The sequence below is a fragment of the Oncorhynchus gorbuscha genome, linkage group LG03 (assembly GCF_021184085.1).
Source record: "Oncorhynchus gorbuscha isolate QuinsamMale2020 ecotype Even-year linkage group LG03, OgorEven_v1.0, whole genome shotgun sequence".
In the NCBI taxonomy this organism is placed as follows: Eukaryota; Metazoa; Chordata; class Actinopteri; order Salmoniformes; family Salmonidae; genus Oncorhynchus; species Oncorhynchus gorbuscha.
In genome coordinates, this window is record NC_060175.1 from 93,479,497 (window position 1) to 93,507,405 (window position 27,909).

General features: G+C 43.3%; 1 protein-coding gene across 2 annotated transcripts in view; it reads right to left on the bottom strand.

The window, feature by feature from the left end:
• The window catches only part of LOC124032260 (retinoic acid receptor gamma-A-like), a 123,362-nt gene extending 105,053 nt beyond the window's left edge, over positions 1-18,309 (bottom strand). Inside the window, exon 1 of one of the 2 annotated variants that reach the window (XM_046344519.1) lies at positions 18,198-18,309. The gene's annotated coding sequence lies outside the window, so the exon portion shown is untranslated. Of the gene's footprint in view, positions 1-14,769; positions 14,854-18,197 lie in introns of those variants that run through there. The other variant, XM_046344518.1, reaches the window with a different exon arrangement.
• Between the last annotated feature and the right edge of the window lie 9,600 nt (positions 18,310-27,909).

Consider the following 27,909-nt stretch of genomic DNA (forward strand, 5'->3'; position numbering starts at 1 on the left):
TCCTATGGTAGGTAGACCTATAGCTCATCTCTTGGCAGTAGTACTGTAGATGACTTTATCACTGACCTCAACCCAGAGTCTCTCAGAACGTTCAGTCAGCCCACTGACACCCCTATCAGACCACAGTTAACAGTCAGCCCACTGACACCCCTATCAGACCACAGTTAACAGTCAGCCCACTGACACCCCTATCAGACCACAGTTAACAGTCAGCCCACTGACACCCCTATCAGACCACAGTTAACAGTCAGCCCACTGACACCCCTATCAGACCACAGTTAACAGTCAGCCCACTGACACCCCTATCAGACCACAGTTAACAGTCAGCCCACTGACACCCCTATCAGACCACAGTTAACAGTCAGCCCACTGACACCCCTATCAGACCACAGTTAACAGTCAGCCCACACCCCTATCAGACCACAGTTAACAGTCAGCCCACTGACACCCCTATCAGACCACAGTTAACAGTCAGCCCACTGACACCCCTATCAGACCACAGTTAACAGTCAGCCCACTGACACCCCTATCAGACCACAGTATCAGACCACAGTTAACAGTCAGCCCACTGACACCCCTATCAGACCACAGTTAACAGTCAGCCCACTGACACCCCTATCAGACCACAGTTAACAGTCAGCCCACTGACACCCCTATCAGACCACAGTTAACAGTCAGCCCACTGACACCCCTATCAGACCACAGTTAACAGTCAGCCCACTGACACCCCTATCAGACCACAGTTAACAGTCAGCCCACTGACACCCCTATCAGACCACAGTTAACAGTCAGCCCACTGACACCCCTATCAGACCACAGTTAACAGTCAGCCCACTGACACCCCTATCAGACCACAGTTAACAGTCAGCCCACTGACACCCCTATCAGACCACAGTTAACAGTCAGCCCACTGACACCCCTATCAGACCACAGTTAACAGTCAGCCCACTGACACCCCTATCAGACCACAGTTAACAGACCACAGTTAACAGCCCCACTGACACCCCTATCAGACCACAGTTAACAGTCAGCCCACTGACACCCCTATCAGACCACAGTTAACAGTCAGCCCACTGACACAGACCACAGTTAACAGTCAGCCCACTGACACCCCTATCAGACCACAGTTAACAGTCAGCCCACTGACACCCCTATCAGACCACAGCAAAATCACAGTCTACTTGAACAGAGCAATACTCAATCATGAGGCATCAAAGCCAAAGGAACTGAATAATATTAAGAAATGCTATAGAAGGAAGGAATGTAGTGTGGAAACCTACCAAAAAACAATTAGGCAACAACACATTCAATCCCTTTTAGACAACTTCCTGGACAAATCGTTCCACTGTAATAGTGAAGGTGTAAACTTGGCAGAAGCAAATCTAAACAGTATATTTGACCTCTCACCTTCCCTATCAAATCTAAGAATTTCAAATAGAAAAACGAAGAAAATTAACAGCAATGACAAATGGTTTGATGAAGAATGCAAAAACCTAAGATAGAAATTGAAAAACCTGTCCAACCAAAAACATAGAGACCCAGAAAACTTGAGCCTACGCCTTCACTATGGTGAATCACTAAAATAATACAGAAGAATACTACGGAAAAAGAAGTAACAGCACAGCAGAAATCAGCCCAATGTAATTGAAGAATCCATAGACTCTAACCACTTCTGGGAAAATGTGAAAACACTAAACAAACAACACGAAGAGTTATCTATCCAAAATGGAGATGTATGGGTTAACCACCCTCCAATCTTTTTGGTCCTATAGCAAAGAACAAACAGCAAAAACATATACATGATCAAATACAAATCTTAGAATCAACTATTAAAGACTACCAGAACCCACTGGATTCTCCAAATACATTGAATGAACTACAGGACAAAATACAAACATTCGAACCCAAAAAGGCCTGTGGTGTTGATGGTATCCTCAATGAAACAATAAAATATACAGACCCCAAATTCCAATTGGCAATACTCTTTAACATCATCCTTAGTTCTGGCATCTTCCCCAATATTTGGAACGAAGGACTGATCACCCCAAACCACAAAAATGGAGACAAATTTGACCCCAATAACTACAGTGGGTAAATCCTCTGCATTATCATTAACAGCAGACTTGTACAATTCCTCGGTGAAAACAATGTACTGAGCAAATGTCAAATTGGCTTTTTAACAAATTACCGTACAACAGAGCACACCCTAATCAATAAACAAACAAAACAAAGGCAAAGTCTTCCCGTGTTTTGTTGATTTCTGTAACGATGTGCGCTGAAAGTCTTGAAGCAAGTTCAGAGAGTGAGTGTTTTAATCAAATAAATGGAACATAATACATAACACGAACAACTCACAGACATGAAACTGTAACAGAAACAATGACGACTGGGGAAGGAACCAAAGGGAGTGACATATATAGGGAAGGTAATCAGGGAAGTGCGCATAACGATGGTGACAGGTTTGCGCCATAACGAGCAGAGGCCAAAGAGGGAGCACACGAGACAATTTCAAAAAAGCTTTTGACTCAATTTGGCATGAGGGTCTGCTATACAAATTGATGGACAGTGGTATTGGGGGGAAAAATATACAACATTATATCATCCATGCATACAAACAACAAGTGTGCGGTTAAAATTGGCAAAAACACACACACATTTCTATCCAGAGGACCGGGGGGTGAGACAGGGATGCAGCTTAAGCCCCACCCTCTTCAACATATACCTGTATATCTACAAATTGGTAAAGGCACTAGAACAGTCTGCAGCACCCGGCCTCACCTTACTAGAATGTGAAGTCAAATGTCTACTGTTTGCTGATGATCTGGTGCTTCTGTCCCCATTCAAGGAGGGCCTACAGCAGCACATAGATCTGCACAGATTCTGTCAGACCTGGGCCCTGACAGTAAATCTCAGTAAGACCAAAATAATGGTGTTCCGAAAAAGGTCCAGTCGCCAGGACCACAAATACAAACTCCATCTAGACACCGTTGCCCTAGAGCACACAAAAAACGACACATACCTCGGCCTAAACATCAGTGCCACAGGTAATAATAGGTAACTTCCACAAAGCTGTGAACAATCTGAGAGACAAGGCAAGAAGGGGCTTATATGACATCAAAATGAACATAACATTTGACATACCAATTAGGATCTGGCTAAAAAAAAATTGTTGTTTTTTTAACCTTTATTTTACTAGGCAAGTCAGTTAAGAACAAATTCTTATTATAGTTATATAACCCATTGCCCTTTAAGGTTGTGAGATCTGGGGTCCGCTCACCAACCAATAATTCACAAAATGGGACAAAATTGAGACTCTGCATGCGGAATTCTGCAAAAATATCCTCTGTGTACAACGTAAAACACCAAATAATGCATGCAGAGCAGAATTAGGCCGATACCCACTAATGACCAAATTCCACAACAAATTTTACAACCATCTAAAAGGAAGCGATTCCCAAACCTTCCATAACAAAGCCAATTCCTACAGAGAGATGAACCTGGAGAAGAGCACCCTTAGCAAGCTGGTCCTGGGGCTCTGTTCACAAACACAAACAGACCCCACAGAGCCCCAGGACAGCAACACATTTAGATTCAAATTCAGATTCAAATCATGAGAAAACAAAAAGAGCATTACTTGTCATATTGGAAAGAGAGAGAGAGAGAGAGAGAGAGAGAGAGAGAGAGAGAGAGAGAGAGAGAGAGAGAGAGAGAGAGAGAGAGAGAGAGAGAGAAAGAGAGAGAGAGAGAGAGAGAGAGAGAGAGAGAGAGAGAGAGAGAGAGAGAGAGAGAGAGAGAGAGAGAGAGAGAGAGAGAGAGAGAGAGAGATAGAGAGAGATGGAGAGAGAGAGAGAGAGAGTGAGAGAGAAAGAGAGAGAGAGAGTGAGAGAGAAAGAGAGAGAGAGAGAGAGAGAGAGAGAGAGAGAGAGAGAGAGAGAGAGAGAGAGAGAGAGAGAGAGAGAGAGAGAGAGAGAGAGAGAGAGCAAATTGTTCCCACAGGTTGAATGTCCGTCAAATAAAGGGTATCAAATCCTCTGTGAGCAAAACAACAATTGTGGATTAACCAATGTGTTGGAACCCCTCTAGCATTGACTGCTGCAGTGAAACATAACAAATAAATCACCTTATCTCAGGAAGCCATACTGCACCACCCAACTAGTGGTTTCTACTGAACAGATAGAAACCAAACCACTGCTAGTGATTACACGGCGCATCTACCAAAATAAAGGAAACACCAACATAATGCTTTGGGCCGACACGAGCCTCCAGAACAGCTTTAATGCTCCTTGGCATAAATGTATGCAAGTGTCTGGAACTCTATTGGAGGGATACGGCACCATTCTTCCATGGGAATTTCCATTATTTGATGATTTGTTAATTATGGAGGAAAATGTTGTCTCGGGCGTCGCTCCAGAATCTGTCATAAGTGTTCATTTCATTGCATTTGCCACAGAGAAAGAAAATTATTTGAGAAAATGTTTGTTTGATAAAAGGCTTGTTGGATCTTAAATTAAATGGGAAGACTGTAGGCATGTCGAAACCCTTTACCTGAGGGAGTTTGGATATCTCTACTTCACAGCCTCTAGTTTGGTGAATGCAGCCAATATCTACCATGCAAGTACAGAAGCAACGGATGCTTGGCACCATCATCAAATCACTTCTCTGATTTATTTTCCATCACAGACTTGCCTACTCCTGTCTGTTGTTACCAATGATGCATATCTTTTTTGACTAATAATAACCCAAATGTAAATGAAACATCATAAACCATGTCTGAGTTACAGCAACTATTAGAATTCTAATGCAAGGGCAACATTGTGAAGTATATGTGAACCTGAGGCGGAAGCTTGGGTCATGGGTCATAGGTCATGGTTAGGATCACACATACAGTGGCACACTCCTAAAGGATCACCAAGCTGGTTGAAATGACATAATAACAACCGGTTTACAACAATCAGATTAGAACTAGGTATAACTGATTGACACAACATGTTGTTAACTGGTTGTAAGGATGTTATTTCAATCAAGTTTTACATTTTTCAACAACAACAAAAGTCCTGCTGGGCAAAATAACCAAACCTAGTCAACATAACCAAACCTAGTCAACATAACCAAACCTAGTCAACATAACCAAACCTAGTCAAAATAACCAAACCTAGTCAACATAACCAAACCTAGTCAAAATAACCAAACCTAGTCAACATAACCAAACCTAGTCAACATAACCAAACCTAGTCAACATAACCAAACCTAGTCAACATAACCAAACCTAGTCAACATAACCAAACCTAGTCAACATAACCAAACCTAGCCAACATAACCAAACCTAGTCAACATAACCAAACCTAGTCAACATAACCAAACCTAGTCAACATAACCAAACCTAGTCAACATAACCAAACCTAGCCAACATAACTAAACCTAGTCAACATAACCAAACCTAGTCAACATAACCAAACCTAGTCAACATAACCAAACCTAGTCAACATAACCAAACCTAGTCAACATAACCAAACCTAGTCAATATAACAAACCTATAACCAAACCTAAACATAACCAAACCTAGCCAACATAACCAAACCTAGTCAACATAACCAAACCTAGTCAATATAACAAACCTAAACATAACAAACCTAGCCAACATAACCAAACCTAGTCAACATAACCAAACCTAGTCAACATAACCAAACCTAGTCAACATAACCAAACCTAGTCAACATAACCAAACCTAGCCAACATAACTAAACCTAGTCAACATAAACAAACCTAGTCAACATAACCAAACCTACATAACAAACCTAGTCAACATAACCAAACCTAGCCAACATAACCAAACCTAGTCAACATAACCAAACCTAGTCAATATAACCAAACCTAGTCAACATAACCAAACCTAGCCAACATAACCAAACCTAGTCAACATAACCAAACCTAGTCAACATAACCAAACCTAGTCAACATAACCAAACCTAGTCAACATAACCAAACCTAGCCAACATAACTAAACCTAGTCAACATAACCAAACCTAGTCAACATAACCAAACCTAGTCAACATAACCAAACCTAGTCAACATAACCAAACCTAGTCAACATAACTAAACCTAGTCAACATAACTAAACCTAGTCAACATAACCAAACCTAGTCAACATAACTAAACCTAGTCAACATAACCAAACCTAGTCAAAATAACCAAACCTAGTCAACATAACCAAACCTAGTCAACATAACCAAACCTAGTCAACATAACTAAACCTAGTCAACATAACTAAACCTAGTCAACATAACTAAACCTAGTCAACATAACCAAACCTAGTCAAAATAACCAAACCTAGTCAACATAACCAAACCTAGTCAACATAACCAAACCTAGTCAACATAACCAAACCTAGTCAACATATTATTTTTTCCAAAAGTCTGCATGGAACATTCATCTCTAGAATGTTCTAATCACATGTGACCACTTTAAGGACATGTTACATATGGATAAAGATAAAACAGGTTTTTAATCCATTCCAAAAAGATTATGATCAAAAGCAACCTCAATAATAGAACATGTAAGAATGAACTTCATATCCTTTGATTTATACCGTGCAATTATACTGTGCATTACAGGGAAATAATGCATGCTCTAGAATGTCCCTCAAGCCAATCAGAAACGAGTACACAACAATGCCATGGTATAAAAGAGTTTATAAACTGAGTGGGCCCAGAATACTGATTGGCTTACAGCCGTGGTATATCAGACCATATACCACGGGTATGACAAAACATGCTCTAACTGTTCTAATTACATTTGTAACCAGTTTATAATAGCATTAAGGCACCTCGGGGGTTTGTGGTGTACGGCCAACATATCATGCCTAAGGACTGTATACAGGTACTCTGCATTGCGCGTAAGAACAGCCCTTAACCGTGGTATATTGGCCATTTACCACACCCCCCCTGGGCTTAAGATAATGCAAGCTCTAGATTGCTTTTTAAACCAATCAGAAATGAGTATTCAACAATGCCATGGTATAAGACAGTGTAACATGACCTTGTAGTGGGGAAAGTCTTGGCTGGGTGTGAAATAGATATGGTAAACACAGTTAATCAGCTTAGAGTCCCTTCCCTATACAGCAACTTGTTATGGGCACCTAGACATTACCCCTGACAGACTGACAGCTGATCCATCCACTGCCTCCATACTGTCACACACTGCCTCTGAACTGTCATTACATTCCATCATGTCAAACTAACTTGACGTGGGTTCTTCTACAAGCCTGGCAACACAGATGCATATTCTTACAACAACGTCACTCCATAATAATAACTACCTACTACTACTTGAATATATCATCATTTGTCATTCAACAAGAAAGGTATTGCCTTTGGATGTGTATGCCAGGGAGTGTCAACAGATAATTAAGCGTTTTTTCAACACCATACATCAGTCCAACATCTTCACATACAGTACTGAGTACCTATGGGAAAACATGTTTTAGCTTTATTTTGGTGGATGGAACATATTGTGTTGACTGGCAGGAAAATAATATGGAACAATCTAGAACTCACACAGAGACATAAAACCGTCAGTGTGACTGTGATGAAGTCACATCCTTTCCATGATGTTGTGGGACAGTCAGAGAATAGAGACGGCTGTGGAGTCAGAGCTGCTTAACATTGAGGCATTAAGGGGTTCAAGAAAGCACTAAAGAGAACACAACACTAGGATATGGCAAAGAGGTGGAACAGAGAGGTGGAACATAGTGGAAACATATAGACTTTTTGAGACAGATGGAGAGAGGGAGAGATAGACAGAGAGGCAGAAAGAGAGAGAGAGAGACAGAGACACAGAGCAAGAGAGAAAGAGACAGAGACACACAGAGCGAGCAAGAGAGAGAGAGAGAGAGAGAGAGAGGCTGAGATGTGAATATGTAAAAGGATATAAGAAGTCAATAGTTACTATTTCAATCTCTAGAGAAAATGTAGGACTACCACTACCAGTGTAATGTAGTAATTACTGAAGAGTTCATTAGTATATAAAGTGAACAAAGTTGGAGTGATTTTCATCCCTCTCACATAATCAGAGCTGCACACCTGCAAAAATAGACACAGGAAATCGTGAGCCGATAGTTTCCCTTTTAATTCTAGTGTAGTTATGAGGAGAGGAGCCCCCTTGTTCCCCTAAAACCACCTGTCTACCCCCTCTTAACCCCTCCCTACCCCCTCCTAACCCCTCCCTATACCACATGGAAGTTAATTGCTATAGAAATTCCTGCCAGAGACAGGAATCAACAACTCCCAGATTTATGCCTCAAAGTCGTGTCTCACAAACGGTCTGTTTAAAATGTCTCTGTCAGAGTGATGAAATAGTGAAATATCCTGGGGATTTTGACTCACACACATTCCCATGGGATGTCCAAATGTGAGAAACAATTTATTTTAAAAAGTAGACCAATAAATACATAACAAAATAACAAACTGGGTATTGATTTAATCAAGCTTTCCCTCTTGTGCAGTGACAATGTTGTTTTGATATAGTTAGGATGATACGTGGCATCTTTTTAAAAGTCTGAACCCTCCCCTGGATTCAAGGGACAACACACATAACTAGCAATTACTGTAAAGGTTTTCCCATTGTTATTTTGACTTTTGACTTTCTCTCTCTTGAGTTTGTGTGTGTGTGTGTGTGTGTGTGTGTGTGTGTGTGTGTGTGTGTGTGTGTGTGTGTGTGTGTGTGTGTGTGTGTGTGTGTGTGTGGGTGTGGGTGTGGGTGTGGGTGTGGGTGTGGGTGTGGGTGTGGGTGTGGGTGTGGGTGTGGTGGGTGTGGGTGTGGGTGTGGATGTGGGTGGGTGTTTGTGGGTGGGTGTGTGGAAAGCAGAGTCCTGTATTGTTTATGTGTGTACTGTGTGTGTGTGTGTGTGTGTGTGTGTGTGTGTGTGTGTGTGTGTGTGTGTGTGTGTGTGTGTGTGTGTGTGTGTGTGTGTGTGTGTGTGTGTGTGTGTGTGTGTGTGTGTGTGTGTGTGTGTGTGTGTGTGTGTGTGTGTGGTGTGGGTGGGTGGGTGTTTGTGGGTGGGTGTGTGGAAAGCAGAGTCCTGTATTTTTTATGTGTGTACTGTGTGTGTGTGTGTGTGTGTGTGTGTGTGTGTGTGTGTGTGTGTGTGTGTGTGTGTGTGTGTGTGTGTGTGTGTGTGTGTGTGTGTGTGTGTGTGTGTGTGTGTGTGTGTGTGTGTGTGTGTGTGTGTGTGTGTGTGTGTGTGTGTGTGTGTGTGTAAAGCAGAGTCCTGTATTTTTGATGTGTGTACTGTGTGTGATTACCTTACCTTAACCTAGCAGTCCGTCAGACACTCAATATAAATCTGCAGTTAGTTTGTTAGGGGGCTGCTGTGGTTGCCATGGTCTTCAGTAATGCATAACACATCAAGCCATAAGCCCAGCCCTTTAGGTAATTCCCCAACAACAAAAACCAATAAAAATCTAGTCTTAAAGACATCAGTGAGACAGCCTCTCTAAATGAATCCCATATAGAACTATTAATAGCAATGTACTTTTACATTTGCTAAATAAAATATATTTACTAACATTTGCCGGTCGTAAAAGAAAGATAGAAAAGTGTTGCCATTTGTTGACATGGTAGGCCTCCTGCAATAGCAAATTATATAGGGAAATATACCGCTCTATGTGGAAGTGTCTCTGTCTATCCGTCTCTCCAAAGAAACATACACAGTGCATTACTCCTGGGCGGAGCAACTCTGTGCTGAGACACAGTACATTACTCCTGGGCGGAGCAACTCTGTGCTGAGACACAGTACATTACTCCTGGGCGGAGCAACTCTGTGCTGAGACACAATACATTACTCCTGGGCGGAGCAACTCTGTGCTGAGACACAGTACATTACTCCCGGGCGGAGCAACTCTGTGCTGAGACACAGTACATTACTCCCGGGCGGAGCAACTCTGTGCTGAGACACAGTACATTACTCCCGGGCGGAGCAACTCTGTGCTGAGACACAGTACATTACTCCCGGGCGGAGCAACGCTGTGCTGAGACACAGTACATTAATCCCGGGCGGAGCAACTCTGTGCTGAGACACAGTACATTACTCCCGGGCGGAGCAACTCTGTGCTGAGACACAGTACATTACTCCAGGGCGGAGCAACTCTGTGCTGAGACACAGTACATTACTCCTGGGCGGAGCAACTCTGTGCTGAGACACAGTACATTACTCCTGGGCGGAGCAACTCTGTGCTGAGACACAGTACATTACTCCTGGGCGGAGCAACTCTGTGCTGAGACAAAGTACATTACTCCCGGGCGGAGCAACTCTGTGCTGAGACACAGTACATTACTCCCGGGCGGAGCAACTCTGTGCTGAGACACAGTACATTACTCCCGGGCGGAGCAACGCTGTGCTGAGACACAGTACATTACTCCCGGGCGGAGCAACGCTGTGCGGAGACACAGTACATTACTCCCGGGCGGAGCAACGCTGTGCTGAGACACAGTACATTACTCCCGGGCGGAGCAACGCTGTGCTGAGACACAGTACATTACTCCCGGGCGGAGCAACGCTGTGCTGAGACACAGAGCAGAGTGGTGCTACTCTAACTGACTCAGTGAGGACAGTGAGGTTTTCCAGATGGCCAGATGTGACTGACTGACCTGCTGATTGACAGACTAACTGGCTGACTAACTGACTGACTAACTGACTGACTGACAGACTAACTGGCTGACTAACTGACTGACTAACTGACTGACTAACTCACTGACAGACTAACTGGCTGACTAACTGACTGACTAACTCACTGACAGACTAACTGGCTGACTAACTGACTGACTAACTGACTGACTAACTGACTGACTGACTAACTGACTGACTAACTGACTGACTGACTGACTGACTGACTGACTGACTGACTGACTGACTGACTAACTGACTGACTAACTCACTGACTGACTGACTGACTGACTGACTGACTGACTGACTGACTGACTGACTAACTGACTGACTAACTGACTGACTGACTGACTGACTGACTGACTGACTGACTAACTGACTGACTGACTGACTAACTGACTGACTGACTGACTGACTGACTGACTGACTGACTGACTAACTGACTGACAGACTAACTCACTGACTAACTAACTGACTGACTGACTGACTAACTCACTGACTATCTGACTGACTAACTGACTGACTGACTAACTCACTGACTAACTGACTAACTGACTGACTGACTGACTGACTAACTGACTGACTGACTGACTGACTGACTGACTGACTGACTGACTGACTGACTGACAGACTAACTCACTGACTAACTAACTGACTGACTGACTAACTCACTGACTATCTGACTGACTAACTGACTGACTAACTGACTAACTCACTGACTGACAAACTCACTGACTATCTGACTGACTAACTGACTAACTCACTGACTATCTGACTGACTAACTCACTGACTGACTAACTCACTAACTGACTAACTCACTGACTGACTAACTCACTGACTGACTAACTCACTGACTGACTAACTCACTAACTGACTAACTCACTGACTGACTAACTCGCTGACTGACTAACTCACTAACTGACTAACTCACTGACTGACTAACTCACTGACTGACTAACTCACTGACTATCTGACTGACTAACTCACTGACTGACTGACTAACTCACTGACTATGACTGACTGACTGACTGACTGACTGACTGACTGACAGACTAACTCACTGACTAACTAACTGACTGACTGACTAACTCACTGACTATCTGACTGACTAACTGACTGACTAACTCACTGACTATCTGACTAACTAACTGACTAACTCACTGACTATCTGACTGACTCACTCACTGACTGACTAACTCACTGACTGACTAACTCACTGACTGACTAACTCACTGACTGACTAACTCACTGACTGACTAACTCACTAACTGACTAACTCACTGACTGACTAACTCACTGACTGACTAACTCACTGACTATCTGACTGACTAACTCACTGACTGACTAACTCACTACCTGACTAACTCACTGACTGACTAACTCACTGACTGACTAACTCACTGACTGACTAACTCACTGACTGACTTACTCACTGCCACGGTAACAAGCTACGTTCAGAACTAAAAATATATGGCAAATTGAAATCCAAACTGGATGGTGTTCAGAGATAGATGGGAGGGGTTAAGGGTTGCTGAAGGATGGGACTAAAAACAAACAGAAGATAACTATTGTACAATATACTGTGTCTGTAAAATGGGTATAGTGTGTATGAGCTGAAAGTAGAAGCCTAAGTGTTGTTGTCCATTAGTTTACTCCAATTACGGGAGGGATGGTAGAGTTAGGGAAATAATATAAGTAAAATATTATTTATATATACACTGTATATGGGGGATTGGAAGTGACAATTACATTAATGGAAACTACAATCTATCTGCAATATTAAAGCAGATCCCTCCCCCCGCCACATACACCCAAACTGAACCAGTTAACCAGGAATGCAGGTCTATCTGCCGAAAAAAGTGTATGACCTTCCCCAACTATTCTTGTCTATCATTCTATCAGTGGTTTGTTACGTGTCGTGTTGAGTGGTTTTTGATTACTCCAGGAAGAATAGATGATGCTTCAGCAAAAGCTAATGGGGATTTAAATCAACAACAAATAACAAAACAAAAACAACCACCCCCAGCTATGAATGACATTACTACAATAAACTGACAAGTAAACTAAGCCCAGATTTGGAGAGCAGAGGCACACCTCGGTCCAGAAACATTGGGTTCTGCTGTTTTGAAGGAGGAAAACAATGGTCTGTCCCAGAGTCCCTGGCTGACAGCTCACACTGTTGTGCTGTGTCCATGTGGTCACAATAATAAGTAGGGAAGATTAGGTCAGTCACACACACACTCTCTCTCTATTCCACTCATGCACAGTGTAGATCAAGTGGACCCAGGTAGGTATGTATCCACTGACGCTTACAAAGGCACACATGCTAATAAAAACACTCTGGGATAACACGCTTAACATTCACACACTGTAAACTATGAAACACACCCACACACACTGTAAACTATGAAACACACCCACACACACTGTAAACTATGAAACACACCCACACACACTGGAAACTATGAAACACACCCACACACACTGGAAACTATGAAACACACCCACACACACTGTAAACTATGAAACACACCAGCACACACTGTAAACTATGAAAACACACCCACACACACTGTAAACTATGAAACACACCCACACACACTGTAAACTATGAAGCACACCCACACACATTGTAAACTATGAAACACACCCACACACACTGTAAACTATGAAACACACCCACACACACGGTAAACTATGAAACACACCCACACACACGGTAAACTATGAAACACACCCACACACACTGTAAACTATGAAACACACCATCACACACTGTAAACTATGAAACACACCCACTGTAAACTATGAAACACACCCACACACACGGTAAACTATGAAACACACCCACACACACTGTAAACTATGAAAAACACCCACACACACTGTAAACTATGAAACACACCCACACACACTGTAAACTATGAAACACACCCACACACACTGTAAACTATGAAACACACCCACACACATTGTAAACTATGAAACACACCCACACACACTGTAAACTATGAAACACACCCACACACATTGTAAACTATGAAAAACACCCACACACACTGTAAACTATGAAACACACCCACACCCACTGTAAACTATGAAACACACCCACACACACTGTAAACTATGAAACACACCCACACACATTGTAAACTATGAAAAACACCCACACACACTGTAAACTATGAAACACACCCACACACACTTGTAAACTATGAAACACACCCACACACACTGTAAACTATGAAAACACACACACACTGTAAACTACACACACACACTGTAAACTATGAAACACACCATCACACACTGTAAACTATGAAACACACCCACACACACTGTAAACTACGAAACACACCCACACACATTGTAAACTACGAAACACACCCACACACACTGTAAACTATGAAAACACACCCACACACACGGTAAACTATGAAACACACCCACACACACTGTAAACTATGAAACACACCCACTGTAAACTATGAAACACACCCACACACACGGTAAACTATGAAACACACCCACACACACGGTAAACTATGAAAAACACCCACACACACTGTAAACTATGAAACACACCCACTGTAAACTATGAAACACACCCACACACACTGTAAACTATGAAAAACACCCACACACACTGTAAACTATGAAAAACACTCACACACACTGTAAACTATGAAAAACACCCACACACACTGTAAACTATGAAACACACCCACACACACTGTAAACTATGAAACACACCCACACACACTGTAAACTATGAAAAACACCCACACACACTGTAAACTATGAAAAACACCCACACACACTGTAAACTATGAAATGCACCCCGACAGAACCGACCCACTCTGAAACAAATAAATACAACTAGGAGAAACCTGGTCCAGTTTAATGAAACCCTGAACAACTTTCTCTATACACACTCTATCTACTCCATATACACTCTCTGCCTCAAAGTCCAAGCTTCTGCTCCCAAAACTGCAGTCTCTTCCAGTCTCTAGCTCTAACTTCAAACTCTGAGAGCAGATAGAATATAAAAATAGATGGAAAAAGAGGAGAACAACAGATCATATTGTTTCTATAAAAAAGTACTCACCCACTCCGATGTTGTGCTGGCAGACAGACTAATAGATCGCTAGCTGGGGTGCTGCTGGTCCAAACAGACAGATGAGTCAGATGACTGACTAACTCACTGACTGACTGACTGACTAACTCACTGACTATCTGACTGACTGACTGACTGACTGACTGACTGACTGACTGACTGACTGACTGACTGACTGACTGACTGACTGACAGACTAACTCACTGACTAACTAACTGACTGACTGACTAACTCACTGACTATCTGACTGACTAACTGACTGACTAACTCACTGACTATCTGACTAACTAACTGACTAACTCACTGACTATCTGACTGACTCACTCACTGACTGACTAACTCACTGACTGACTAACTCACTAACTGACTAACTCACTGACTGACTAACTCACTGACTGACTAACTCACTAACTGACTAACTCACTGACTGACTAACTCACTGACTGACTAACTCACTGACTATCTGACTGACTAACTCACTGACTGACTAACTCACTACCTGACTAACTCACTGACTGACTAACTCACTGACTGACTAACTCACTGACTGACTAACTCACTGACTGACTAACTCACTGACTGACTAACTCACTGACTGACTTACTCACTGCCACGGTAACAAGCTACGTTCAGAACTAAAAATATATGGCAAATTGAAATCCAAACTGGATGGTGTTCAGAGATAGATGGGAGGGGTTAAGGGTTGCTGAAGGATGGGACTAAAAACAAACAGAAGATAACTATTGTACAATATACTGTGTCTGTAAAATGGGTATAGTGTGTATGAGCTGAAAGTAGAAGCCTAAGTGTTGTTGTCCATTAGTTTACTCCAATTACGGGAGGGATGGTAGAGTTAGGGGAAATAATATAAGTAAAATATTATTTATATATACACTGTATATGGGGGATTGGAAGTGACAATTACATTAATGGAAACTACAATCTATCTGCAATATTAAAGCAGATCCCTCCCCCGCCACATACACCCAAACTGAACCAGTTAACCAGGAATGCAGGTCTATCTGCCGAAAAAAGTGTATGACCTTCCCCAACTATTCTTGTCTATCATTCTATCAGTGGTTTGTTACGTGTCGTGTTGAGTGGTTTTTGATTACTCCAGGAAGAATAGATGATGCTTCAGCAAAAGCTCATGGGGATTTAAATCAACAACAAATAACAAAACAAAAACAACCACCCCCAGCTATGAATGACATTACTACAATAAACTGACAAGTAAACTAAGCCCAGATTTGGAGAGCAGAGGCACACCTCGGTCCAGAAACATTGGGTTCTGCTGTTTTGAAGGAGGAAAACAATGGTCTGTCCCAGAGTCCCTGGCTGACAGCTCACACTGTTGTGCTGTGTCCATGTGGTCACAATAATAAGTAGGGAAGATTAGGTCAGTCACACACACACTCTCTCTCTATTCCACTCATGCACAGTGTAGATCAAGTGGACCCAGGTAGGTATGTATCCACTGACGCTTACAAAGGCACACATGCTAATAAAAACACTCTGGGATAACACGCTTAACATTCACACACTGTAAACTATGAAACACACCCACACACACTGTAAACTATGAAACACACCCACACACACTGTAAACTATGAAACACACCCACACACACTGTAAACTATGAAACACACCCACACACACTGGAAACTATGAAACACACCCACACACACTGTAAACTATGAAACACACCCACACACACTGTAAACTATGAAACACACCAGCACACACTGTAAACTATGAAACACACCCACACACACTGTAAACTATGAAACACACCCACACACACTGTAAACTATGAAGCACACCCACACACACTGTAAACTATGAAAACACACCCACACACACTGTAAACTATGAAACACACCCACACACACTGTAAACTATGAAACACACCCACACACATTGTAAACTATGAAACACACCCACACACACTGTAAACTATGAAACACACCCACACACACGGTAAACTATGAAACACACCCACACACACGGTAAACTATGAAACACACCCACACACACTGTAAACTATGAAACACACCATCACACACTGTAAACTATGAAACACACCCACTGTAAACTATGAAACACACCCACACACACGGTAAACTATGAAACACACCCACACACACTGTAAACTATGAAAAACACCCACACACACTGTAAACTATGAAACACACCCACACACACTGTAAACTTTGAAACACACCCACACACATTGTAAACTATGAAACACACCCACACACACTGTAAACTATGAAACACACCCACACACATTGTAAACTATGAAAAACACCCACACACACTGTAAACTATGAAACACACCCACACCCACTGTAAACTATGAAACACACCCACACACACGGTAAACTATGAAACACACCCACACACACTGTAAACTATGAAAAACACCCACACACACTGTAAACTATGAAACACACCCACACACATTGTAAACTATGAAACACACCCACACACACTGTAAGCTATGAAACACACCCACACACACTGTAAACTATGAAAAACACCGACACACACTGTAAACTATGAAACACACCATCACACACTGTAAACTATGAAACACACCCACACACACACTGTAAACTACGAAACACACCCACACACATTGTAAACTACGAAACACACCCACACACACTGTAAACTATGAAAACACACCCACACACACGGTAAACTATGAAACACACCCACACACACTGTAAACTATGAAACACACCCACTGTAAACTATGAAAAACACCCACACACACTGTAAACTATGAAAAACACCCACACACACTGTAAACTATGAAAAACACCCACACACACTGTAAACTATGAAACACACCCACACACTGTAAACTATGAAACACACCCACACACACTGTAAACTATGAAAAACACCCACACACACTGTAAACTATGAAAAACACCCACACACACTGTAAACTATGAAAAACACCCACACACACTGTAAACTATGAAAAACACCCACACACACTGTAAACTATGAAAAACACCCACACACACTGTAAACTATGAAAAACACCCACACACACTGTAAACTATGAAAAACACCCACACACACTGTAAACTATGAAACACACCCCGACAGAACCGACCCACTCTGAAACAAATAAAAACTAGGAGAAACCTGGTCCAGTTTAATGAAACCCTGAACAACTTTCTCTATACACACTCTATCTACTCAATAAACACTCTCTGCCTCAAAGTCCCTGTCTTTAATTTAAACTCTCAATAGTTTATATTCAAGCTTCTGCTCCCAAAACTGCAGTCTCTTCCAGTCTCTAGCTCTAACTTCAAACTCTGAGAGCAGATAGAATATAAAAATAGATGGAAAAAGAGGAGAACAACAGATCATATTGTTTCTATAAAAAAGTACTCACCCACTCCGATGTTGTGCTGGCAGACAGACTAATAGATCGCTAGCTGGGGTGCTGCTGGTCCAAACAGACAGATGAGCAGAAGGAAAATTAGGAGAGATTTGTGTACATTCATCAGAGCCCCTTTGACAGTAAAAACAGGGCAGCAGCAAGTTTCTCTCTCCCTCCCTCCCTTCTCTTTCTCTCTCTCCCTTCTCTCTCTCTCTCCCTCCCTCCCTTCTCTCTCTCCCTTCCTCCCTTCTCTCTCTCTCCCTTCTCTCTCTCCCTCCCTCCCTCCCTCCCTTCTCTCTCTCTCTCTCTCTCTCTCTCTCTCTCTCTCTCTCTCTCTCTCTCTCTCTCTCTCTCTCTCTCTCTCCCCCCTCCCTCCCTCCCTCCCTCCCTCCCTCCCTCCCTCTCCCTCCCTCTCTCTACCTCCCTTCTCCTCTCCCTCCCTCCTCTCTCTCTCCCTCCCTCCCTTCTCTCTCTTTCTCCTTCACTTCTCTCTCTCTCCCTCCTCTCTTCCTTCTCTCTCTCCCTCCCTTCTCTCTCTCTCCCTCCCTCCTCTCTCTCTCCCTCCCTCCCCCCCTCCCTTCTCTCTCTCCCTCCTCTCTCTCCCTCCCTTGTCTCTCTCTCTCCCTCCTCTCTCTCTCCCTTCTCTCTCTCTCCCTCTGTCCTCTCTCTCTCCCTCCCTCCCTTCTCTCTTTCTCTCTCTTCCTCCCTTCTCTCTCTCTCCCTCCCTTCTCTCTCTCTCTCCCTCCCTTCTCTCTCTCTCCCTCAATTCTCTCTCTCTCCCTCCCTTCTGTCTCTCTCCCTCCCTTATATCTCTCTCTTCCTCCATTCTCTCTCCCTCCCTCCCTTCTCTCTCTCTCTTCCTCCTTCTCTCTCTCCCTCCCTCCCATCTCTCTCTCTCTCTTCCTCCCTTCTCTCTCTCTCTCCCTCCCTTCTCTCTCTCTCTCCCTCCCTTCTCTCTCCCTCCTCTCTCTCTCCCTCCCTTCTCTTTCTATCTCCCTCCCTCCTCTATCTCTCCCTCCCTTCTCTCTCTCTCTCTCTCTCCCTCCCTCCCTCCCTCCCTCCCTCCCTCCCTCCCTCCCTCCCTCCCTCCCTCCCTCCCTCCCTCCCTCCCTCCCTCCCTCCCTCCCTCCCTCCCTCCCTCCCTCCCTCCCTCCTCTCTCTCTCTCTCTCTCTCTCTCTCTCTCTCTCTCTCTCTCTCTCTCTCTCTCTCTCTCTCTCTCTCTCTCTCTCTCTCTCTCTCTCTCTCTCTCTCCCTCCCTTCTCTCTCTCTCTCTCTCTCTCTCTCCTCCCTCCCTCCCTTCTCTCTCTCCCTCCCTTCTCTCTCTCTCTCCCTCCCTCACTCCTCTCTCTTTTTTCCTTCCCTTCTCTCTCTCCCTCCCTCCCTTCTCTCTCTCCCTCCCTCCTCTCTCTTTTTCCCTCCCTTCTCTCTCTCTCTCTCTCTCTTTCCTCCCTTCTCTCTCTCTCCCTCCCTTCTCTCTCTCTCCCTCCTCCTCTCTCTCTCCCTCCCTCCCCCTCCCTTCTCTCTCTCCCTCCTCTCTCTCCCTCCCTTGTCTCTCTCTCTCCCTCTCTCTCTCTCCCTTCTCTCTCTCTCCCTCTGTCCTCTCTCTCTCCCTCCCTCCCTTCTATCTTTCTCTCTCTTCCTCCCTTCTCTCTCTCTCTCCCTCCCTTCTCTCTCTCTCTCCCTCCCTTCTCTCTCTCTCCCTCAATTCTCTCTCTCTCCCTCCCTTCTGTCTCTCTCCCTCCCTTATATCTCTCTCTTCCTCCCTTCTCTCTCCCTCCCTCCCTTCTCTCTCTCTCTTCCTCCCTTCTCTCTCTCCCTCCCTCCCATCTCTCTCTCTCTCTTCCTCCCTTCTCTCTCTCTCTCCCTCCCTTCTCTCTCTCTCTCCCTCCCTTCTCTCTCCCTCCTCTCTCTATCCCTCCCTTCTCTTTCTATCTCCCTCCCTCCTCTATCTCTCCCTCCCTTCTCTCTCCCTCCCTCCCTCCCTCCCTCCATCCTCTCTCTCTCTCTCTCTCTCTCTCTCTCTCTCTCTCTCCCTCTCTCTCTCTCTCTCTCTCTCTCTCCCTCCCTCCCTTCTCTCTCTCCCTCCCTTCTCTCTCTCTCTCCCTCCCTCACTCCTCTCTCCTTTTCCTTCCCTTCTCTCTCTCCCTCCCTCCCTTCTCTCTCTCCCTCCCTCCTCTCTCTTTTTCCCTCCCTTCTCTCTCTCTCTCTCTCTCTTCCTCCCTTCTCTCTCTCTCCCTCCCTTCTCTCTCCCTCCTCTCTCTCTCTCTCTCTCTCCCTCCTTCTCTCTCTCTCTCCCTCCCTCCTCTATCTCTCCCTCCCTTCTCTCTCTCTCCCTCCCTCCCTCCCTCCTCTCTCTCTCTCTCTCTCTCTCTCTCTCTCTCTCTCTCTCTCTCTCTCTCTCTCTCTCTCTCTCTCTCTCTCTCTCTCTCTCTCCCTTCTCTCTCTCTCTCTCCCTCCCTCCCTTCTCTCTCTCCCTCCCTCCCTTCTCTCTCTCCCTCCCTCCCTCTCTCTCTCCCTCCCTCCTCTCTCTTTTTCCCCTCCCTTCTCTCTCTTTTCCCTCCCTCCCTCCCTCCCTTTTCTCCTCTCTCTCCCTCCCTCCCTTCTCTCTCTCTCTCTCTCTCTCTCTCCTCTCTCTCTCTCTCTCTCTCTCTCTCTCTCTCTCTCTCTCTCTCTCTCTCTCTCTCTCTCTCTCTCTCTCTCTCTCTCTCTCTCTCCGTCCTTCCTCTCTCTCTCTCCCCCCTCTCTCTCTCCCTCCCTCCTCTTGCTCTCTTTCTCTATCAACACAGGCACACTCTCTCCCTCTCCTCTCTCTTTTTTCCCTCTTTCCAACTCAGTATTTTTCAACAGCCCCTCTCTGTCTCTCTCACTAAGAAATAATCATGCTCTCTGATTCATAAAGCCAACCTTTGTCACGTGATCCAAACTTCAAATATACAGCACATTTTTTTACCGGCCACAAAATGCCTAGAGGGAAGAAAAAAGGCCTAGAAAGCTTATGCTTCTGTTTTTAATTCTCTCCCTCTCTCCCTTATTCTCCCCCCCAAAGACTCATCTAAAGGTCCCCGGTACCGGGACCCCCCTCATTTTATATCCTCTCTTTATAGAACACACACGTTCTATTCTGTCTGTACTGTGTGTCGAAAACATAGTTACTGAACTTAAGAGTCAAAGATGCAAGAAACAAAACATATGTCTATTATAAAAACACAACATCGGTAGCAGACATACTAAATATATCTGACTAAATAGCTACACAGACTTCAACCAGTCTACTAAGCATGCCTCATTTAAAGAGCAACTGCCATTAAAAAGCTACAAATCCCTTTGAAATCGGCCTTTGTGGCATCGATTCAGGTCAGAAAAATTTATTCTAGTGTCAAAATTGTCAACAGAGGGTAAACCGGATCATTTTTGTCATAAAGTAAGTCTCATCTAAAACAGAGTTTGGAACAGCCATGTGTCACAACGGGTAAATGAAGTTGAGGTTTTGATTTGACATGTCTATTTGCCCACTAACATGGGGTGAAGAGCTGCAGTGATGGCTCTGTATCCAATAACATAGACAGTGAGACAGACCTGCCCAGCAGCTCCCACTTTATTTACATAAGAAAACACCTGGCACATTTTGGAACTTGAGAAATACAGCACCAAACAACAGGTAGATGTCAAATTGCTCAAATAAAACATCCGTGACAAAAACGGGCACATTTATTACAGATATCTTGAGTTATCTTAGATTCATTTCGGGGATTTTGATAACGTGAAATAGGCATCCTTGTCTACAGTGGATACACACATAATTAACGAAATGCGGAATTGGTCGGGAAACACACCTCCAAGACCGAAATCTCATTTTTTGAATGAGCAACAGAAAAACACACTTTCCAATCGGGGTGTTCAGTGGCTCTTTAAAGTTCCAAGTTCCAAGTGGGTTGAGTTGTATGTAGTAGGTATGTAATACAGTAGGTTACTGTATGAGCTGAAATCCAAAATGTTCTAAAAGTAATGTATACCGACACATGGATTACAAGATGTCTGACCCGTTCAGCAACTTTCTCAACCCATAAGTGTATGGTTACACTTTATATAGCTTTCATGAATAATCCATTATAAATACTTAAAGGTTTACTATCCATTTATAAATGCGTACTAATGAAAGTAATTCTAAAGTGTTACCATATAATCTAATCACTGTCTATCCCCCCCAAAAAGAAGAAAAAAAGTTACAAACCAAACAAAGTGGTAGTAGGCAATTGGGAAGTCCCCAGTAAGATGGCAGAGCAGCAGTTTGGGTGTGGTGCCTCTAAATCTGTCTGTCTGTCTGTCTGTCTGTCTGTCTGTCTGTCTGTCTGTCTGTCTGTCTGTCTGTCTGTCTGTCTGTCTGTCTGTCTGTCTGTCTGTCTGTCTGTCTGTCTGTCTGTCTGTCTGTCTGTCTGTCTGTCTGTCTGTCTGTCTGTCTGTCTGTCTGTCTGTCTGTCTCTCTCTCTCTCTCTCTCTCTCTCTCTCTCTCTCTCTCTCTCTCCCTCTCTCGCTCTCTAGCTCTGTCTTCATATGAGCTCATATGTTTCAGATCTGTGTTTGTGTTTGTCGAGGAGTTCGTTTGTGGTTCTGGGTGTGTGCCTACTGTGTCTTAAACTGGTGCTGTTGTTTCTCAAGGTCATGTTCTGATCTCAGATTGTTTTGGTTAGAAAACCTCAGCTTTTAAACACACCCTTAAACACTGCTCAACGGGCACCTTCCTTTACCCGTTTGGTCTCTGACCCCTTCTAGAACAAAGGGCAGGGTTCTCAAGGCTACTAGAATTTAGCACAAGCTCACTAGTTCTTCATAATAGAAATACACTTCTCTATTCCTCAAAATGTTCTCTAAACACCAAACATATCTAACTCCTCTCTAGAATAGACCAATACAACCCACCTCATCATGTGTCGTCTCTATAGCTTTACTATGACAGGGAGTCACTGCCGCAACATTCAACACAATTCTATACCATCCATCACATCTTCACCTGGCTTCTCCTAACTGACATCATCACATCTCCTGTCCAAGTCCTCCTCCTAAACTGCAAGGCTGCGTCTGAAATGGCAGCCTTTTCACTATGCAGTGCACTACTTTTGACCAGGGCCCATAGAGTGATGGACTATATAGGGAATAGGGTGTTATTTGGAACGCAACCCAGTAAAGCTAGTTCCTTCCTCCTGGGTGTCCTCTACTGGCCCATTGATAGAAATCTGATGTCTGCATCCCGATTTATGTCTCTCTAATCAAATCAAGCAATTAGACCCACATAAAAACACTTTGTCTTTCCTACCACCTCTGTGTCCCTGTGTTCCCTTTACGTCTATAGCACTATGTCCGGGATTCCCATACATAGTCCTCTGTGGAAATGTTTTTCTTCATAAAATTCAATCAAATCTGAGCCCTTTTTACATCAGCAGTTGTCACAACGTGCTTTACAGATACAGTATGTGGCCAAATGCAGCATATCATGCAGAAAGTACTCCTGTGTGGAGCTTGTGTTGTTTATGTTCACACTAATAGACAGGCAGTGAGAGAGAAACTGATCCTTACATAACGTTCCCAAAGTAAACGGGCTATTTCTCAGGACCAGATGCTAGAATATGCATATAATTGACAGCTTAGGATAGAAAACACTCTAAAGTTTCCAAAACTGTAAAAAATATTGTCTGTGAGTATAACAGAACTGATATTGCAGGAGAAAGCCTGAGAAAAATCCAATCAGGAAGTGACTCTTATTTTGAAACGCCTGTCTTTCTATGCATCCCTATTGCCCATTGAAAGGGATATCAACCAGATTCCTTTTTCTATGGCTTCCCTAATGTGTCTACAGCCACTAGACATAGTTTCAGGCTTTCGTTTGGAAAAATTTGCGTGAATGACAACATTGCGTCAGGTGGTGGCTCTCAGAGTGATTTGTGCGTAATAGACAAAGGCGTCCATTGTTCTCCTACTGAAAAGCCAATTGTCCCGGTTTATATATTATCGAATAGATATTTGAAAACACCTTGAGGATTGATTATAAAAAACATTTGCCATGTTTCTGTCAATATTATGGGTCTAATTTTGAGGTTTTTTGACTGCAATTTCCAGTGGATTTCTCAAAAAAACGTGGACAAGAAACTGAGGTATTTCGGCGATAAAAAATAATCTTTATGGAACAAAAGGAACATTTGGTGTCTAACTGGGAGTATCGTGAGTAAAAACATCCGAAGCTCATCAAAGGTAAACGATTTAATTTGATTGCTTTTCTGATTTTCGTGACCAAGCTTCCTGCTGCTAGCTGGACATAATGCTATGCTAGGCTATCGATAAACTTACACAAATGCTTGTCTTGCTTTGGGTGTAAAGCATAATTTAAAAATCTGAGATGACAGGGTGATTAACAAAAGGCTAAGCTGTGTTTCACTATATTTCACTTGTGATTTCATGAATATGAATATTTTCTAGTAATATTTTTTGAACGTTGCGCTATGCTAATTAGTGTAGTTGATGACAATTCTCCCGGATCCGGGATGGGTAGTTCTTAGAGGTTTTAAGGCAGTTTATACAATATTAAAAACATTACAGTACATTCACAACAGATTTCACAACACATTAAGTGTATGCCCTCGTCCCCCTACTCTACTACCGCATATCTACAACACAAAATCCATGTGTACATGTTTGTATATTACATACAGTATATTATCATGTGTCTGTATGCATATGTCTGTGCCTATGTTTGTGTTTCTTCACAGTTCCCGCTGTTTTTTATCTGGGAGTTCAATGTAGTCATGGCTCTATGTAGTACTGTGCGACTCCCATAGTCTGTTCTGGACTTGGGGAAAGTGAAGAGACCTCTGATGGCATGGCTTGTGGGGTATGAATGGGTGTCTGAGCTGTGTGTCAGTAGTTCAAACAGACAGCTCGGTGCATTCAACATGTCAATACCTCTCACATATACAAGTAGTGATGAAGTCCATCTCTCCTCCCCTTTAAGCCAGGAGAGATTGACATGCATATGATTAATATTAGCTCTCTGTGTACATCAAAGGGCCAGCCATGCTGCCCTGTTCTGAGCCAATTGCAATTTTCCTAAGTCCCTCTTCGTGGCACCTGACCACACGACTGAACAGTACTCCAGGTGCGACAAAACCAGGGCCTGTAGGATCTGCCTTGTTGATAGTGCTGTTAAGAAGGCAGAGCAAAGCTTTATTATGGACAGACTTCTCCCCATATTAGCTACTGTTGTATCAATATGTTTTGACCATGACAGTTAACGATCCAGGGTTACTCCAAGCAGTTTCGTCACCTCAACTTGCTCAATTTCCACATGATAAATTACTAGATTTAGTTGTGGTTTAGGGTTTACTGAATACAAATGTGGTTTAGGGTTTAGTGAATACAAATGCTTTTAGTTTTAGAAATATTTAGGCCAAACTTATTTCTTCCCACCCATCATGAAACTTTGTTAAGTGTTGCAGTCATTTCAGTCGCTGTCGTAGCTGACGTGTATAGTGTTGAGTCATCCGCCTACACAGACACACTGGCTTTACTCAAAGCCAGTAGCATATCATTAGTAAAGTTTTTTTTAACTAAGGGGCATAGACAGCTGCCTTGGGGAATTCCTAATTCTACCTGGGTTGTGTTGCATAGGCTTCCATTAAAGAACACCCGCTGTGTTTTGTTAGACAGGTAACTCTTTATCCACAACAGAGCAGGATGTGTAAAGCCATAACACACAAGTTTTTCCAGCAGTAGACTATGATCGGTAATGTCAAAAGCCGCACTGAAGTCAAACAAAACAGGCCCCACAGTTATTTTATTTTAAATTTCTCTCAGCCAATCATCAGTCATTTATGTAAGTGCTGTGCTTGTTGAATGTCCTTCCATATAAGCATGCTGAAAGTCTTTTGTCAATTTGTATACTGTAAAATAGCATTGTGTCTGGTCAAACACAATTTTGTCCAAAAGTTTACTAAGGTTTATGGCCTCCTGGGTCACACAGTGTCCATGTCCCATCACGCTCTAGCGACTACTTGTTGTGGCCGGGCACATGCGCACTGACTTCAGGTCGCCAGCTCTACAGTGTTTCCTCAGACACATTGGTGAGGCTGACTTCCGGGTTAAGCGGGCAGTGTGTCAAGGAGCAGTGGCGTGGACGTGTTTCGGAGGACACACAGCTCTCAACCTGGGGCAACAGTTTAACTACCAATTGGGGAGAAAAAAGGGCTAAAAAAATAAATACAAATAAAAAAGTTTACTAAGGTTTGATAATAGGCTGATTTATTGATTTGAGCCAGTAAAGGGGGGTTTACTATTTTTAAGTAGGGGAATGACTTTTGCGTCCCTCCAGGCTTGAGGGCACACTCTTTCTAGTAGGCTTAAATTGAAGATATGGCAAATAGGAGTGGCAATATTGTCTGCCTTATCCTCAGTCATTTCCATCCAAGAGGTTAGACCACGGTGGCTTGTCATTGTTGATAGACAACAATCTTTTTTAAAATCTCTTTCACACTCACTTTATGAAATTCAAAATTACAACGTTTGTCTTTCATAATTAGGTCAGCTATGCTTTGATTTGTAGTGTCAGTGTTTGTTGCTGGCATGTCATGCCTAAGTTTACTAATATAGCCAAAGAAAAAATCATTAAAGTAGTTGGCAATATCAGTGGGTTTTGTTATGAATGAGCCATCTGATTCAATGAATGATGGAGCGGAGTTTGCCTTTCTACCCATTTAAGGTGCTCCAATGCTTTTTTACTATCATTCTTCATGTCATTTATCTTTGTTTCATAGTGCAGTTTCTTCTTCTTTCAATTCAGTTTAGCCACATGATTTCTCAATTTGCAGTACGTTTGCCAATCGGTTGTGTAGCCAGACCTATTTGCCATTTATTTTGCCTCATCCCTTTCAACCATACAATGTTTAAATTCATCAGCAATCCACGGGGATATAACAGTGTTTAAGGGTTAGGGTAATGAGTCCATGCTTATTAGTAACTGGGATAAGCAATATCATAAATGTGTCAACTGCAGCGTCTGGTTGCTTCTCATTACACATCAACAAATATGATTTATATCAACAACATAGGAATCTGTAAGAGCCAACGCTGGAGATGAGAAGCATGTACGGAGAGTGAACATTTCGTTTACACAGACATGGAACAGGACAGGAACAGCGTCAGAACTGGGTAAAACATCTCATACAACAATTAATGCAGAAGCGGGGACCAGCTCTGTTGAGGCCTGATGTGGGAAAGGCGCCTGCCGATCCGCCATTGTTGCAATCTCTATTACCATTCTGTACAACCTCTCTTTCGTATCGTCCGAGATCCCTAAGATATGAAAGCTACCACAGTCATCCCCCTCTTCAAAGGGGGTGACACTCTAGATCCAAACTTTTACAGACCTAGGTTCATCCTGCCCTGCCTTTCTAAAGTCTTCGAAAGCCAAATTAACAAACAGATCACTGACCATTTCGAATCCCACAGGTATATCTCACTGGTCATCCCCAAAGCCAACACCTCCTTTGGCAACCCTTCCTTCCAGTTCTCTGCTGTCAATGACTGGAAGAAATTGCAAAAATCCCTGAAGTTGGAGAATTATATCTCCCTCATTAATTTTAAGCATGAGCTATCTGAGCAGCTTACCGGTCGCTGCAGCTGTACACAGCCCATCTGTAAATAGCCCATCCAATCTACCTACCTCATCCCCATATTGTT